Genomic DNA, 16,947 nt, shown 5'->3' on the forward strand with positions numbered 1-16,947 from the left:
CTGTTTCTGCTGACAGAGGGAATTTTGGTAAATCTGTCAATGGATTTTGGAAGTGATGTGACTCGGGGAAGTGTTTTTACACTTCAAACACACACATCCACTGAGAGGACGTTACACGCCCTTATACTGTTCTCTCTATTTGCGTTATACTGCCTATAAGGAATAGTTGAGAAAATAATATTGCCTAATGTTATAATGTGAAAGTTTGATAAAATAATACAAAATAAAGCAGACATTTTATTGTCCTCATGTATTGCATCATAACAGATAACTTTGTTCAGATTATAGTATTAATAGTTCTGTACAATGCTTTTTGCTCTATTGGTGTTATCAGCTCTCAGCTTGAACTTTTCAAACATACCTGGTTTGTTTTCTCTATAGTCGTGCCTTGGCTACTGTATATGGCTATAAATATTATGAATATTGATTAACCATGAAGTGTATTTGTTACGAACCAAAATGTAGATTTACACTTTGTAGTTTGTTCGTTCTGCTTTCACATCTACTTTTTCCAGTCTGGTCTTAAAGACTGTACTACATTTCCATGACTAATGAGCATGATGACACCGGACGCATCGTGTTTCAAGGACGACTCAAACATGGCTTTATGGGAAATAGCATTGTTATGTTGCTACAATCGGAGTATCCTTTAGTTGCTATGTTGTGCAACTCATGGAAGCACATTTTCCTATTTTGCACCATGATTTCCTATTTTATCCAGTGCTTAAGTCTGTTTCATACACCCCTGTACAATCCCTGGGCCTTTGGCCTTGTTTACTTAACACAGCAGATATAACACTATTCCTACAGGTTGTTGTGTTTGTGAAGTTGACAAAAAATCAAGTCATTGAATCAGGTTTTATAGCCATAGCTTTTGGGCATTTTCTTTCCCCATGTTTGATCACAATTCATCAGACTGTGCAAACAATTTTACCTCAAACTTTTGAGCAGTGCAATTGGCTCACACCTCAGTGCATTTTTTTGACACCACAATCACACTTTACAATAGTTTTACTGGAGCTGCTCCAAAAACAACCTCTTCAGGTTGGTCTGGTCTGTTTTTGTCCGCGACAGAGTGGCGTGTTCGCATGTATCCTGTCGCACTGTACTTGATCCCAAAACTCAGCGTGGTTGCCCAAAGACAGGCCAGTGTGAAAAGTTTCTTTAGAATTTTGTCAGGAGAAAAATGTGAAGATGTGAAGCGGTGAATGTGACACACCTGATACCTTTGGTACGGATACTGTGAGAAATATGAAACTATACGTTAGTAACTGTTCCAGAAATTTTAAAGAAACTTTCTGAGTATATTGTCAGACTGAAAGGCTCATGAATTGGTGGAAGCAGAGTAAAAGAATTATTCCTAATTCTGCTGATTGTCCAAGGGTTTTGGTTAGTTGTGAATTTTCCCCATTAAAAATGTGCCTTCAAAGAAGCTTTCTTATTTTGCTTTAAGGATGACGAAGCTAAACCACATTAAATACGTGCCTGTAATGATAACGTACTAAAAAGAATTGGATCTACGTCAAATGAATTTTCCATTCAGACATGCTGGGCTTTTCAGAAATGATTATGTTGCACAGGAGGTGTCCTGCTGCAGCAATTCTCCTCGGCTGCAGCTGTGTTATAATAGGGTCTTAGGGTGAACAAAATCAGATTCTCTCATGCTAGAATTTATTGAGGAAGCACAATTGTGACAAGGTGCCACTGGAGAGGTGGTAAAATGTTTCTGCCAATTAGCTGTGAGACACGGTGTCGGAAAACAAGATGGAGCCAAGGATTGCTCGTTTTCACTCCCGCTCACCTTTTCTCATTATCACGCTGATTCGTTTTCAATTCTGCACAATGATCCGTTTTGGGCTTCTGTGTGATTACATTCCATCTAATATGGAATGCTGAATCACAGAAAGTCTTCAAGTGTACAGACTTACAGCTCTCTGGACTGGCACAATTTGCGTGTGTTAGGGCTGCATGTAAATAAGGATGCATGGAAACAAAGGAGGGTTTTAAAAAGTAGGAGGTCATGATGTGTTCAAACTTATTTAATACTAAAATCAGGCATCTGACTATTATTATCATTATTATTATTATTATTATTATTATTATTATTATTATTATTATTATTATTATTATTATTATTATTATTATTATTATTATTATTATAATAGTGGGCACATTGACACATTTATGGCAGTGGTTAACACTAGTGACTCACAAATAAGAAAGTCCTCATTTGAATCCAGGCCGCTTGTGTTCTGGTTGGAGTTTCTGCACTATCCCTATAATGGACGAACATTATTTGCCATGGTAGCCTTTGGTATCCTTTGACTTTGAATTTTCCAGATTAATAATCATCCATGTGCTGATAATAATGGACTAATGATTTGTTGGTCACTTATCTTCACAATGATAGTTTGCTGGGTACCACAACTTTCACAAAACTCCACAACCAAGGGCATCAAAGTCAAACTCAACCTTTGGCAATGTGTTTTGTTTAGGGTTGTCATTCATGCAGTTTGGTTTCTACAATATAGAGGATTATAAAAGCAAAGAAAGGCCATTGACTGAGTTGATGTGTTAAAATGTTATAAGCAAAAGTAAATACAATAATTTTGCAACTATTCATTTGTTTAGTATAAAAAGTATATATATTTGCAAGGTCATAACATTTTCAGGACAGTGATCCTTGAACAGGTCTATCGAACCTGGGAAAAAAAGGCGTTCTGATATTGTCTTTTAAATGTTCACATTTTCAGGGTGGTAATTTATCCACAGCCTCTCCTGTAATGCGCATGTAGAGCTTTTTAAAAATGTAAATCTGAATAAAACATGTATTGTATAGACCACTTGTTTGATCATGCCTAGTTAATCGATAAGCTCCGGTGCAGAGCGAATTAAAAAAATAAATAAAAATAAATTCTCAGAGTGTACTTACATTTATAAATGAATGCACATTGATTGAAGCTTGACTGAGCAAACAGATTAGTTATAAGTTATAATGGTGCACGCTCAGTTGTTTACACTGAAGTAATTGTGAAGTGATTACTAAATAACATTCCGCTGTGGCTGCATTTTGCGCAAGGGTTTAAAATGAGCTTAAACTATGACTTTATGTTGACTCCACTGGGTCTGGAGATGCAGTATGACTCGGAGCTTGTGTATGCGACTATAGGCTTCATGCAAAGCAAGGAGTTCTAGCACAATCCGGTAATTAGATGTACAACATGATGCTCATGCACTAAGCTCCCAATTAAGACAGAGTTCATTTATTATTCCCATAAAATTTATGATACATGGTGTTGTGTGTGTGTGTGTGTGTGTGTGTGTGTGTGTGTGTGTGTGTGTGTGTGTGTGTGTGTGTGTGTGTGTGTGTGGGTGTGTGTGGGTGTGTGTGGGTGGGTCTAGTGCTCATGCATCATATCAAGGCTGACATTTAATGTACTGCTCTGATTAATCACCGTTATGCATATAAGCACATAGAAATACAACACACACACACACACACACACACACACACACACACACACACACACACACACACACAAGCAGTTCAATTCAAGGTTACAGTCCAGACATCTTTACCTTGCAGTACACCAGAAGGTGACATTGTTTTGGCCGAGCTGGAGAGTCGTGTTTGCAGCTGCCGTTTTGTCGGTGTGAGCACAAATCTGTGAGAATAACACATGAGCAAAACAATTATTCACGTGGCGCTCAAATAAATGGGTGAAAGCACACTAAGTGTTATCAATTTAGTGCTTCTACTTGTTAGTTGTAGGACAGTAGAGCACGAGCTGTAATATATAACTGAAAGGAGTCACACTGAATACTTGAAGCTGGGCAGACACGGGCAGGAAAAATGACACGTTTTTAGTGACGAGAATCCAAAAGGCATATGAGAGAGAGAAAAAACAAACCGGGGACACAATGACCTACTTTAAAGAGAAAGTACTATGTATGATTTCCGCTGCGTCTTGAAGACAGGGAGGCAGCTTTCATTGAAGCGACTTTGAAAAATCCTACATGGAGACAGCGAAGACAGCTGGACACCAAACAGTGATTTTAAAAGTTAATGATCAAAATAACTGCTCTTCTAGAGGTTGTCACAGTGAAAGAAAATGAGCCTGGGATATAACTATATTGAGAGCACTAATATACAGTTTTTATCTCTGAATACAAGGTCTTTCTTTTTCAACCAGGGTTCCCGCCGACTGTCACACTTTACTAAGGGAACATTTTAATGCAGGCTGTAGTAATTTGCTTCTCTACCAGCCCACGCTTTGCCTTTGCCTTGATTGTTCCGCTTTCACAAAAGTAATAAAATTGGGCACTGTTTAATATCAGTGTAGCGCTATTTCGGTGCACTCCCTAATTGGGGCATGGAGGTGGCAGCATCATGCCTGTACTGCCTCTCGGAAGCTCTTACAGTTTATCTGGTCAGCATTAATGTTGCGTATACATAGAGGGCAGAGATGTGTGTGCACAAAACTTGCTCGAGAGCTCAGTAATCTGGAAAGGTGACGTGCTGCCTTTACGTTACGACACTGACCCGACGTGAACGGCTGCGATAATGCCAAAGCGGTTTCCAGACAAGTGTCTGCTCGTCCTCGGGTGGCCGAGATCAGGTCATATGCAAATCCCACGGAGAAAATGAGGAGAGACCTGAGGTTGGCAGGTCACAGACAGTTAAACGTCCGGTGTGATGGAACTTAAGCCTGTCAGCCAGGAGGAAACACACAAAGTGGCCTAAAGAAAATTATTTATTTTTTTTAAATTATTATGGGTTCCTGTGATGAAACATTGATAGGGGGGGAAAAAAATCATCATAAAAGAAACAAGCACTGATAGTCGTTTCTACAACTGCGCTGATTTTTGAAAATGATATTACTGCTTGCTAAATCATTGGAAAAAACACAAATTAGTGGCACAAGTTAGATTCTGCTCTCACCGTTGTTTACTATGAACAAGGATTCATCAACACACTCTTATGATGTATGCACCTGGATAGAAAAGGTGTTATTCACACATTTCAGGCTTTTATTTTTTCTACTCTGACAAATCAAACTATCTGCTGTGAAGAAGCACAACACAAAACTGTTGATATATGTCAATGCTGCTATAATCATTATCAATTCATAATATTATCTTATTCGCCCATGCCATGGTATCGTGGTCATTTTTTGTGCGCAGTTTGCATATTCTCTCAAGTGGGGCCAAACATAATGACTTTTTTTTTTTTTTTTACTTCAGGTTCACTACTTGTAATTTGTACATAGGTACAAAACAATTACCAATGCTTTCAAAGTGAAAGCTTTCTTGGACAAGTCATTATAAAGCCTTGAAAGCCTCAATAATTTCATGCCCAGTTCAAATCAATGTTTATTACTTAGAAACACATTTGGATGATGGTTTTCCTCTGTATCACAAGCCATGCACTCACTTGCCTTTTTTTGTTATGCATGTTATGTGAAGTTTTTTTTTTTTTTATTATTTTTTTTTTTTCCATGAGCTAGTGCTGACTAGGCTTGTGTATGACTTGTGTTTTGGTTGGTAGTTAGTTCAAGCGTGAACGGTTGTAAATCATTTAGTTTTGCTCACAGTTGATTTTTGTTGAGCCAGTTTGCGACAGCGAGAGTATGAAGTACGTGTATCTGTTTCCCTTCCCCAGCCCAGTCACAGCTCGTTCTTCCCATGAACTTGGTTTAGTTTCTTGTGAAAGTCACAAGTTAATCTTTGATCTTAAGCTGTTTCTACTGATGTGTTACTGTGAATTCACTTCATTTGTTGCACTCCAGGCCATTTTCTGACCTATTATCCCGTATTGGAAATTCTAGGATGGCCTCCAGCTCAATCTGTGATCCGGAGTCAAAATAAACTGGTGGGAAAAATTTATAAACATCTATGCACATATTTATCCAGTTTCCACGCCGTGCCAGGTCTAATATTTCTGGAAGAACTTTTACGAGCTCCATCTTGAGATAAGATATCCCTTTATTTATCTCGGATGTGGAGAAATTTCTTGGCTTTCTTCCAAATTGTAACCTCCCAAACACACAAACGCTGACTCGGAACATATCATCCCACATGTTTTCACCCGAAAAGACCCATCGTCATGTGTTCGACAGAAAATACTTTCCACTTGTTTTCCTCAAAAATACTGAGATGTGTGCTTAATTGGTCTAACTTCAGCTGATGGTAAGAGTATTGCATTTACTAGTGTAATACTACTGATGACTTGTTGTCACCACCAGTTTGGTTAAACAAATTGTAATTGTAAAAACATTTATAAATAAACACAGCGGAGAGCAGTAAAAGTTTCTCGTGGAGTACCTTTTCCACAGAGCTGCCGTCACTGTTGCCCTCACATGCTTTCAGTGTCCACCTCGATGACAGCGCGAGAGTGAGGGAGCGGGAGCACGCAGCAAAGTCGAGCGAGTATAATGTCATCTCAGAAAATGAGAGAGGTAAAGGCTGCGACCTGCGTACAGCTCTCCGTGCCTGACACAATGACTGTTAACAATGGAATTACATCTCTGTCTGGCAGACAGCCCGGCCTTGCCTAACCCAATATAACACAAGCAGTTTGTTCAAAGTTAGGCTTTACAAGAGGAAGATATCAGAGGCAGACGGAGTTTGAACCCAGAAAGAAATGCTGCTGGATGGATTGTCGTGCCCATAAACTTAAACAAATGTGATTTTCAGAACAAATGTTCTTATGGCTTTATTTTCCAAAGAGGAGCTTGAAGATTTCCTTTTTTTTTTCTGATACAAGATGGAACAGGGATCATAAACCTGTTTGAAACTAATGAGTATTAATGATCACTTGTCACAAACTGTTTGAATAACTAGAGTGGCACCTTAGAAGGTCTGATATTTTCTAATGGTTATACTAGGCACATCTTTTAGAACATGTTCACACTGACATGGCTCCTGTAGGCATCCAGATACTCACTGGCTCTATGTGATAGATTTACTAAGAACCGGTACAGAAGGATAACTATTGGGTTTATTGGCTGATCAACTAACAATAACAGGTGATAGTGTGGTGAAACAGATACAATGGAAAACAGCTCAAATGTCTTCAGACAGTGGAAATGATACTTAGCATTGTGTATCAGCATAAAGTCCTCACAAAGGTTTGCATGATATGGAACCTACATCATTAGTCAGACTGGCTTTTAATACTCAGTAATAAGATGACATTTTATTTTATTTTATTTTATTTTATTCATTTATTTTTTATTTTATGTTATTTTATTTTACCCTATTCTTGATAGAGTGAACATTTTTACACTTGTTCTCTTTTAATTTCTTTCTTTCTCATGTTACTGTTTGATTTTACTGGAAAGCCCTTAGGTCACCTTGAATGTTGTAAAGGGCTTTATAAATATGTTTTGATCGATTTTTGCTTGATTGATGCATATTATAAAAGCAGAAGCACTACAATAATAGTTGACATTTTTGGTTTGTCAGAATCGATCCTCAGCACTTCCAGCGAGTAAATCATCCTCTACTTGTGTGTGCAGTAAGTTTTTTCCCCCATATTTCTTTTTAGATATTTATACATATAATAGATCAGCCAACTTATGTTGGAGAACCGTGTTCGAAAATAAAATGTGAAATCACTGATGTCTGGAGTCAAACCATTAAACCACCCTCAGCCGTCCGACTAAAGCAAAGGGATGATACACCTTAAAATAAAGCCTCACTTTTTAATAGTGTTGTTGGTGTTCTTTACTGAGCTGACTTCCCCTGTCAGCTGGTTAACTTTGCCTTTGTTCTACCAGCAAATCTTGCCAAGATGTAAGGATCTGCTAAGCGCGCTACTTTTTTTTCTTCTTCCCTTGAATGATGAAATGGAGCAGATTAAATCCATGTGGTGAAGCCTGGCGGATTAGCAGACGTTCATAATTCTGCCGTGGTTACTGTGATTGCTTTACCCATGGGTGGTGAACCTAAGTTTGAATATTCAGCGACTACTTTCTGGTTCTTGTCCTTCTTGGGCACTTCCTGTAAATGAATGTTTGTCTTTATGGCATAATTATTACTGGTAACTCTCTTCGCTGAGGTGATCCATGTTGGAATTGTGCAGACTAATATTTTTGACAGTGGATATGCTCGAGCCATCTGAGAAGGAGTATTCATTTTTATAAAGACTTTCAGTAGTTGCATTTTATAGAATCAAAAAGGTTTGGTCAAATGAAATTGTGTGTTTTGTGACAAGTTCAGTTTAGAGTTTGGTTCATTAAGACTCATTCAAAATAAGGATGTTTTCATGTTTCTAAAAAACAAAAAAACAGTCTCATCTCAACTTGTCATAGTACTTAATAACTTCTAACTTAAGAAATGTAAATGGAAAGTAAGACATTTATATTAAGAAATAAAAGTCAAGTATGGCTTTAGTTTCATCCCCATTTTGCTACAGTTTGTAGAAATACTATTCATAATGACCTTGCTTATGTTGATGATGTAGTTTCAGATCAAGGAACCTTACAGAGTAATTGGTACCAAAATAATCAGACTAAAACAAAACAAAGTCATAACTTGTTTGTTACAGTTTAAATACTAAAGTTTTGGAATGCACACAATGTAGGGGAAAAAAAACCCTAAAAGAAAAATCTTCAACCCATCAATCATTGAGTTATGCATGTGACAAAAACCATCTACTGTAATGCCTGTTGTTGTAATTGTGTACACTTTCAATAACTTCGGACAAAAAAGAATGTCAGAATGCCACGCATGTCTGCTTTTTCTGAACGAATAATATTCAACCTTCATTCAGCACAATGGAAAGAACTCATGTGCTGTGTGGGAAAATGCACATGCAGTCCTGTAAAAGAACTGCACTTCTGTTGTGTATTATTTGAATGCCTCAAGAGGAATAAAGCAGGCGCATACTGTTCTGTATTGTACGTACGAGGCTTGATTGTGTGCGTGCGGCGGTAGTTTTAGTAAAGGACAGGTCGTGGTATTAGTCAGCGAGAGGGTCACTAACATCAAGGCAAACAGATGGTGGGTGTTCCCATCACGACATTATGCAATAGATATATAGGTTGTGTGGGATTGTATTATGCAATATTAGGACAAAGATTAAAGTGTAATCTGTCAGAACGGGTGCATGCGTGTCATACAGAGGTTTATGAAGGACATGATGCATTTTTAAGGTGGTTCACAGACAACAGAATAACATGTCGGCTCAAAAGCTCATTTCTAAAGCTGCCAATTACAAGACAACAGGTAGAAAATCACCTTGCATGCTGGTTCATTACGATTCTTTTATGCAACCCAGTGAACGGCCGCGAGACGCAGTTTAAAAGGCTCCTGATAGTAAGTTGACCCTTGCACGCAGACATGTTTTTCCACCACGTGTTATGTGTTATGTGTTCAAAGGACACATACACGCTGTTTAAACACGGATCGTGTTATAGCGTTTACATATTGCATCTGCGATTTCAGCGGTTTTGTGCTTTTCCCCGTACACGCCTCACATGAATTAAACACGCACATGAGGAAAAAATTATAAACCCTACAGTTACTCTCTACTCATGGGTGTATGTGTTTGGCAGTTTGTGGATGGTCCCAGTGTTGAATTGTGTTTGTGCTTATATGTTATGTATAAATAGACTTGCTGTGTGCGGCTCAAAGCGCGGGGCAGGGTACTAACGCTGCCGGTTCAGTGGGTTCAGCTCCACTGGGGCCTGCCACACTGAAATTATGTACAGTACCCAGTGAACCTGAAGAGGCTTTGGACTAAAAAGAAGAAGGGGAAAAAAAAAAAGAAAAGAAACTTGGCTATTGTGTTATACAGTAAGTGGAACTGTTTTTACATCACCATATATGAAATAAACATAAATCTGAGCGGTCACTGGGATGTAATGAGTCACTTTTATGCATTTGTTTTTCTCTGTTCAGTCTTTTCGCAGAGAGTCACTGACTCGGAATTAACTTATAGCCATACTGTTCCCCATCCTCCTCCTCCTCCTCCTCCCTTTTTTTTTTTTTTATACCCTCGGCCTGAAGAGAATATGGCATAACTAACCAGATGAGTTACATATGGATGGTAATTAGTTAGAGGCTGTCTGCTCAGGCTGAACGGATCGCTGATTTCACACCATACAGGAATGGTCCCCCCCCCCACCCCCCTAGATCGCCTCTGACAATGCTAGAATACACAACTACATTCATCGACACACAAAACACAGGTGTCTTCAAAATGAAAGCGTTAGGTGTTCCCCCGGGTATGCTCCAGATCTTGAAAAAGAGTCTGCGCATCTAATAACCCCCCCCCCCCCCCCCCCCCGCCGAAGTTAAACATACTGATTTCACTGAAATGGATGTGAATCACAATCCTACTGAGCCACACTGATGCTGATAAAATGAGAAAACCACAGTTGATTGTATTTATTTTTTTACATCTACACGAGCATTAAAATTGAGGTTGTGTTCGGAGGAGCAGTCAGAAACACTAACTGCCAATGAGACTTTCTTTATCGGGAATGTCCGGAATGGATTTCTGCCTTTGTATTTAAGCAATTTCCAATTGGTCGGGCGTGTTTATCCAAACAATGCACAATAACTCACAGGTCTGGTTGGCGTCTCGTAAATGAAGAAATCTTTTTGAGACGAAAGTAATGAGTCGATATGAGAGAAATAGTTGCGCTCAGTTGTTGGATCACATCAGCAATCAAAAACACGTTATTGGTGAGAAATCACTACATGTGGGCTCTTGATGATTTGTTTGTGTACACATTCCCAGTGCTGGAACACAAATCACCGCTTTTTGGTTGAATAAAAGTCGAAAGGTTTCTCAACTTAATACTGCTCCCCATTACTCTGAGCATGAGAAGGTTATTATTTCTCCTTTGCTTTTGTCCAGCTTTAAAAAAAAATTTAAATTACTAAACAAAAAACAAATAAAGAGACTATTCTCTTATTAAAGAAAAACCCGGCAGACATTTTCATAATTTGCAATCGAATATTCTATCAACTGTCACTCGCAGTATTGAAAGTTCTATAGATGAAATAATCCACTAAATATACAGCGGATGGAAAACATCTGTAGCTGACAAGAGAAATGTGTGAAAATTAAAAAAAACAAACCCCAAAGCAACTTGTCAGAAACATCATCACCAGAGCCAAGAGTGCTTTCGAGAAACCTTCACCATACTCATGTTGTAAAAAGATTTGCTAAGCAGAAATACGGAGGCTGTTCTGTGAGCCCAGTGACATTAGTACTTTGCCTTTTGGACAGATGGGATTAAAAGTCAACCCGTACTCAAACCATTAAAGATAATCCCCGTAAAATGAACCTCATAGTGTTTGCTGCTTCTTTCCATGTGCAGTCATAGAGGAATATTGCCACGATTTTTGTGGTGTTTTATTGTTTAAATGTACTGAATGAAACTCTGTAGATTATTCCAACATTTTCTCACATTTTCTTTGTGTTACTTGTGTCATGAGAATAAATGAAGAAGTAAATCCTGGACAACCAGTCCCAAGTGTGGAAGGAATCTGTTTTCCCGCGGTGACATATAGCGTACCATTTTATTATGAATGAACTGAATTCACTCTGGTTTTGGAGCTTCTGTTGACTCGCCGAAAGATTCTCTATGATTCTTTAACTGACCTCACAATGAAACCTGTCAATGACAAGTTGCGGTAGACCTCACTGTCTGCATTACAGACGGCCTTTGACTTTCCTAATGACTTTCCTAATGGACATTTTAGCAGCTGAAAAGGACACTTGCACCAAAGACCCTTTGTAAGAAAGATCAATGAACACATTAGGATTGTATTTCTTGAAAAGGATTTCTTGAGAACGTTGCAGCCACCAATCACAGTCAATTTAAAACAATTGAATCAGGTCAACTGGATTTGATTATATGTCAAAGGAACATGTTTCACCGCTTATTCACGCTTATGTAAGTGGATTTATCATCTTAGACAGATAAGAGCACACACACAGACATAAGCTCTGTTAGTCAATGTTAGATTTGTCATCATTCCATCATCTACAAGCCTTTAACATTGTTCTAGATATTTAATAGACATTATGAGCACTGGTAGGTGTAGCGAATGACACCGATTTTCGTTATTGTGACACTTGTTAATGGATTGGCTTTATTAAGCAGCATATAAACATTTTGTCACAAATCTGGTGTGTTAGACGCAGCAAACATGGTCATTCATAATTATTCAAGCAAGTCTGTCACAGTGCAATGGCTGATTGGTGAATGTCCAATGTAATATATCCTAAATTAGGGACTTGTGCGAATTCGAAGTATATCATAATCACCAAAAAGCCAATAAAATCTTCAATTCCCTGCAGATGTACAGTGATAAAAGTTATATCCAATATGGGGTTAATATAAGCCAGTTGACCGCACGTAGTGTATATGCTGTGTTTTCTTGACGTTTAAACGTTGTAAATCTCTTTACATCCAAAGTCAAATTCACCGTCGTGGACAAAAAAGTGCTCAGTCATCACTGTGAGCAACTTTTATTTATTGACTTTTCCAAGGACACTTCAACATTTGGACCGGCAGAGACAGTGATTGAACTTATTCCGATCATTGAATTGAAGGAGATTTCCGCTTAACGACAGGAGTCACCCCCATCTTAGAGCCTCAGATAGGCTACTTATAGTAAAATCCATATTTTACTAATACTCATATTTCACCAGCCAGTCCTACCCAATAGGAGTTCTGGGTTACTCTGTAATGTTATTGTGCCCCTGGCGGTTCAAAGTTTTCTATATGTATGCATGTAGGTAAAATATACCGTGTTTCATTTTCCATGCGCAGCTTCAACTAATTTCTTTCCGAGTTCCTTCAGTTCCTTTCTGTTTTTAGCAAAGGAAGACACAAGAATCCACACCATGCTTGCAGGATTTCAGCTACTGCTTTCCAACCAAACTTTAACCATGTCGCACCAACTAATAACTGAGTACTCTCCCTATGTGCTCAGTGGCATAGAACATACTACTTTCTGAGATGGTGTGGATACTGTGAGAAATGTGGGGTTTACTGAGTCGTATTTCGTAGTGCAAGTATAAATGCGTGATGCAATTTGTCGTTTAAAACCACATTTTATAGCTCGGGGCCATGTAGCTTATCTGACTTACGCTGAATGCAGCCATCCTAACCCAACTGCTCTTCAAAACTTATTTTGCTCTTTGGTCAAAGATGCAAACTTTGCTGGAATACTCACAACCACTGCTGTCCCAGATACACGTATACACAGCAATAAACACACTGCAGCAGAATGTAGCCTGGCCTATTTTTGAAAATAATGTTGTGTGTGTGTGTGTGTGTGTGTGTGTGTGTGTGTGTGTGTGTGTGTGTGTGTGTGTGTGTGTGTGTGTGTGTGTGTGTGTGTGTGTGTGTGTGTGTGTGTGTGTGTGTGTGTGTGTGTGTGTGTGTGTGTTCGTAGTTGTCTGATGTCCTTTGAAGTTTGCGGGCATTTTATAGAAAGATATATAATTATGCACAAACACACACGTGTGTGTGTGTGTGTTTGTGTACGTGTGTGTGTGTGCCTGCGTGGTTCCAGACGGGCCAGTTTCACAGGGCTGCAGATCAAAGGCATTTGTGTCTCGGTGGTGAACTGTCTTCAACTCTTTCTTCTCTCTTCGTTGCCTTTACTTGAGTTGAGGTCGGTCCTCGAGTACCGTTTTCTTGGACCTAGATATGATACATTAGATCACCTGAAAGTTCAGCTGCGTTTTATACGGGAAGGTTTTGACAGATGGATGAGTGTTGAGGTGTTGTGTTATCACACGTGCAAAGCTGTATATGCTGAGTTCATTTATATCATATTCATCATGGGTTTTTTTTTTTTTTTTTTTTTCAGATCGCTGTCGATTTTTACCCAAGTGCATTTAGTATCCACAAGAGGATGTGTTGCAGCTATAAAGGCTTTCACACTGTCGATATGTGTTTCTTTCCTTTGGCTGCACATTCAGCCTCACTTCGTACTCACACAGCCTGAGCTGTTGGTGCTTCTCCAATTATTTCATCGATTTTCCACAATTAAATGTCAACATAGATTGTCAACAAGCATGTCTGTCGATTTTGGTAAAACGGAGAACTCAGGAGAGAAAACAATGCATGCTGAAGGAGAACTTGTAATTAAACCATTCGACGGTTAACCACCATGAGGCATTGGCTCATAGTATCATACAAAAAAAAGTTATACTGCAGCAAACTTATTCCATACAGCACTTGGTCCCAAATGAAAAGGAAAAGCAAAGTTTACAGTTGCGTTTAATTACAGTGTATTCAACATTGAAAAAAAAAAAATCAAAATCAAAATTCCCTTTTTTAGCATGACATATTTAGTAAAATATAGACAGCCGTACCAAACGCAATCAAACAAACCTATTCAATATTGGTAACATATTTTGAGATATATAATCACTTTTTATTCATTCTTATTATAACCTCCCCTTGTGCTTTTTTCATCCATCTTTCAACAGCTCTGCTCTTTTCTCATATAGAGACCTTTTCTCTCTATCTCAATCATCTAGCTTAGCTTCCTGCAATCACTTGATCATTTGGAGAATCCATAATGTGAAGTTGTTGTTGTTTTTTTTTTTCTTCTTTGAAATAGTTACGTCTACATACATTTTTATCAGCTTTTGGTTGTTTTGAACCTGCTAGGTCCTGTGAAAAAAAACAAAAACTGTAGGATGTTTTATTGCTCAGGCCTAAATCAAAAGTAACGGTATTCATTATAGTGGAAAATCTGTTCACAAGCTAGAAAACATAAGCTACACTAATTAATTATTATTGACACAAAAATGATGGGTGCACTGAAATTTTGCAAGACATAAACGCATGCAATCTGCATTATTTTATGTAATTATTATAGATCGGTGTCTATATTATTATAGATAGGTATGTAGAGCTACATTATGTAATAAGTGTTGCAATATGTAACAAGTTATTACAAAATGTGGCCATGTTTATTACAAAATGAGTTCAAGAATTTTATTACAAAATGCGGCAGATTATTACAAAATGCGGCGTTATTACATAATGAGTTGAAAATGTATTACATATTGCACAGTTATTACATAATGTGGCGCTACAGGTTTCCATCATGTAAACCTGAATAGCGTTAACCAGTCGATGAGACGACACCTTGTGTGTGTTTGATTTAGGTCACTGGTGCATTAAATGTGTTCTTAATTGAGGTAGATGCCGCTTTGGTCACTAATGTCAGGTATTATATTATCATCCATAACTACCACAAACTGCATTTTTTGTGCCTGTGTGTTATTTCTACAAACCCACATGCACAGTCATACTGCTTCCCCACTTATTTCTGATCCGTGTATGTGTTTGCAGTGTTGGTGCTGAGGGATATGTCACTTCTGTAAATGTGGGAAATTTGCCCCACAGCAGCTGCTTCAACTAATTTGGCTCACGTCTTTTAATTAATTGTCACATTTTTTTTGACTGCTGTTTTAACAGATGTGACAGACCCCCCCCCCCCCCCCCCCCCCCCCCCCCAAAAAAAAACCTCCTCCAAAAATATGTTTTATCAGTATGTGTTGTATTATTTTCCCTGAACAATGTGAATAATGATGAATATGGATTTATATGCAGTTGCAATATAGCATATGCAATAGGTGACCCCGTGCTTCTGAACAAGTTGGTTGGATGATTTTAATTAGAATAAGAAATCCGACTCGTTCATAGTTAAAAAAAATTTTTTCCTGTTTTGCTTGCTTCTTCACTTCAGTGCGCTACCATAGTCACAACTTTTTTTTTAAATTCTCTTAACTACCGCTTCATAACCCTGTTATGTTAATTAAAAACTGAGTACACCTGACAGCGAGATGACAAAACAAAACAAAACAGGATTAAGCATAGTAAAGGAAAACATTAAAAAGTGCCCACATCTGGAAAAGTAATAGCCTGGATGTGTGAAATTCAAGATTGCATAGTGTGCGGAATCTAAACAAGTCTTTGTATGCATGGACGGTTTGTTTCTTACAGCTGCAATCACTCTAGAACAGGTTCCTTAATCCCAATTCTCAATATGTCAATGATAATTCTAATGTCATTTTCACAAAGGATGCCCTCTTCATTTATAAGCACAAATTCATCTTGTTTTGCAATCTCCAAGAAAAAGTTCAACATTTATGCTTCAGATACTCAAAGACGTTTGTTCTCTCTCTCTCTCTCTCTCTCTCTCTCTCTCTCTCTCTCTCTCTCTCTCTCTCTCTCTCTCTCTCTCTCTCGTCTTTTTGAGGAGAAACCATCTGTTTATTAGGCCTGTGAAAATGTATTAAGCCTGACATATCGCTGCAATGCAGCTCAATGGACTTAACAGTCTGGAACAAATAACAGTATTATTCAGAGTGGATTACACTTACACTTGCCTGGACCACCTGTTTCACAAAATCAAAATGGCATAAATCCCACAAATGAAATAAATAAATTCAGATGAATTAAATAAATAAAACTCGATTTCACTGTAGGGGATTAAGCCCGTGTTGACTTAGCGAGTGAACTGAAAACACTAAACAGCTGTCGGCCTCGCCAGCAGGTCGCCCGTCGAGCTTTCCAGCCTCAGAATAGCGATTCAGCTTCTTCAGCGCGATGCCAGTTGTCGGTGAACTCCCAGGCTACGGCCAGGTACAATGACTGTAGTCGTGAGTGTGTGAAACCTGCCGGCTATGAACTGCTGTAGTGTTCAGATTCACTTGTGCCCCAAATGAGTGTGCAGCATTGTGACACTCAGTGATAAGTCGCTCTGGGGAATGCAGTGTTGTCAAGTGGTCATGTTGTTGTTGTTGTTTTGTTTTTTTTAATATAAAGTTTATGTACTTTAGTGAGAAACACTTTTTGAGAGGCTGCTGCAAAATTTCAATCTCCTACATTGTTGGCTCGTGAAAAGATCATGTTTCATTGAAAAAGCGTCATGTGCATATTACTAACAGTC

General features: G+C 38.4%; 1 protein-coding gene across 1 annotated transcript in view; it reads left to right on the top strand.

The window, feature by feature from the left end:
* lrfn5a (leucine rich repeat and fibronectin type III domain containing 5a) overlaps positions 1 to 16,947 on the top strand; it is a 124,459-nt gene that overhangs the window by 34,593 nt on the left and 72,919 nt on the right. The window lies entirely within an intron of this gene.

Source organism: Lipophrys pholis, assembly GCF_963383615.2.
Source record: "Lipophrys pholis genome assembly, chromosome: 14".
In the NCBI taxonomy this organism is placed as follows: domain Eukaryota; kingdom Metazoa; phylum Chordata; class Actinopteri; order Blenniiformes; family Blenniidae; genus Lipophrys; species Lipophrys pholis.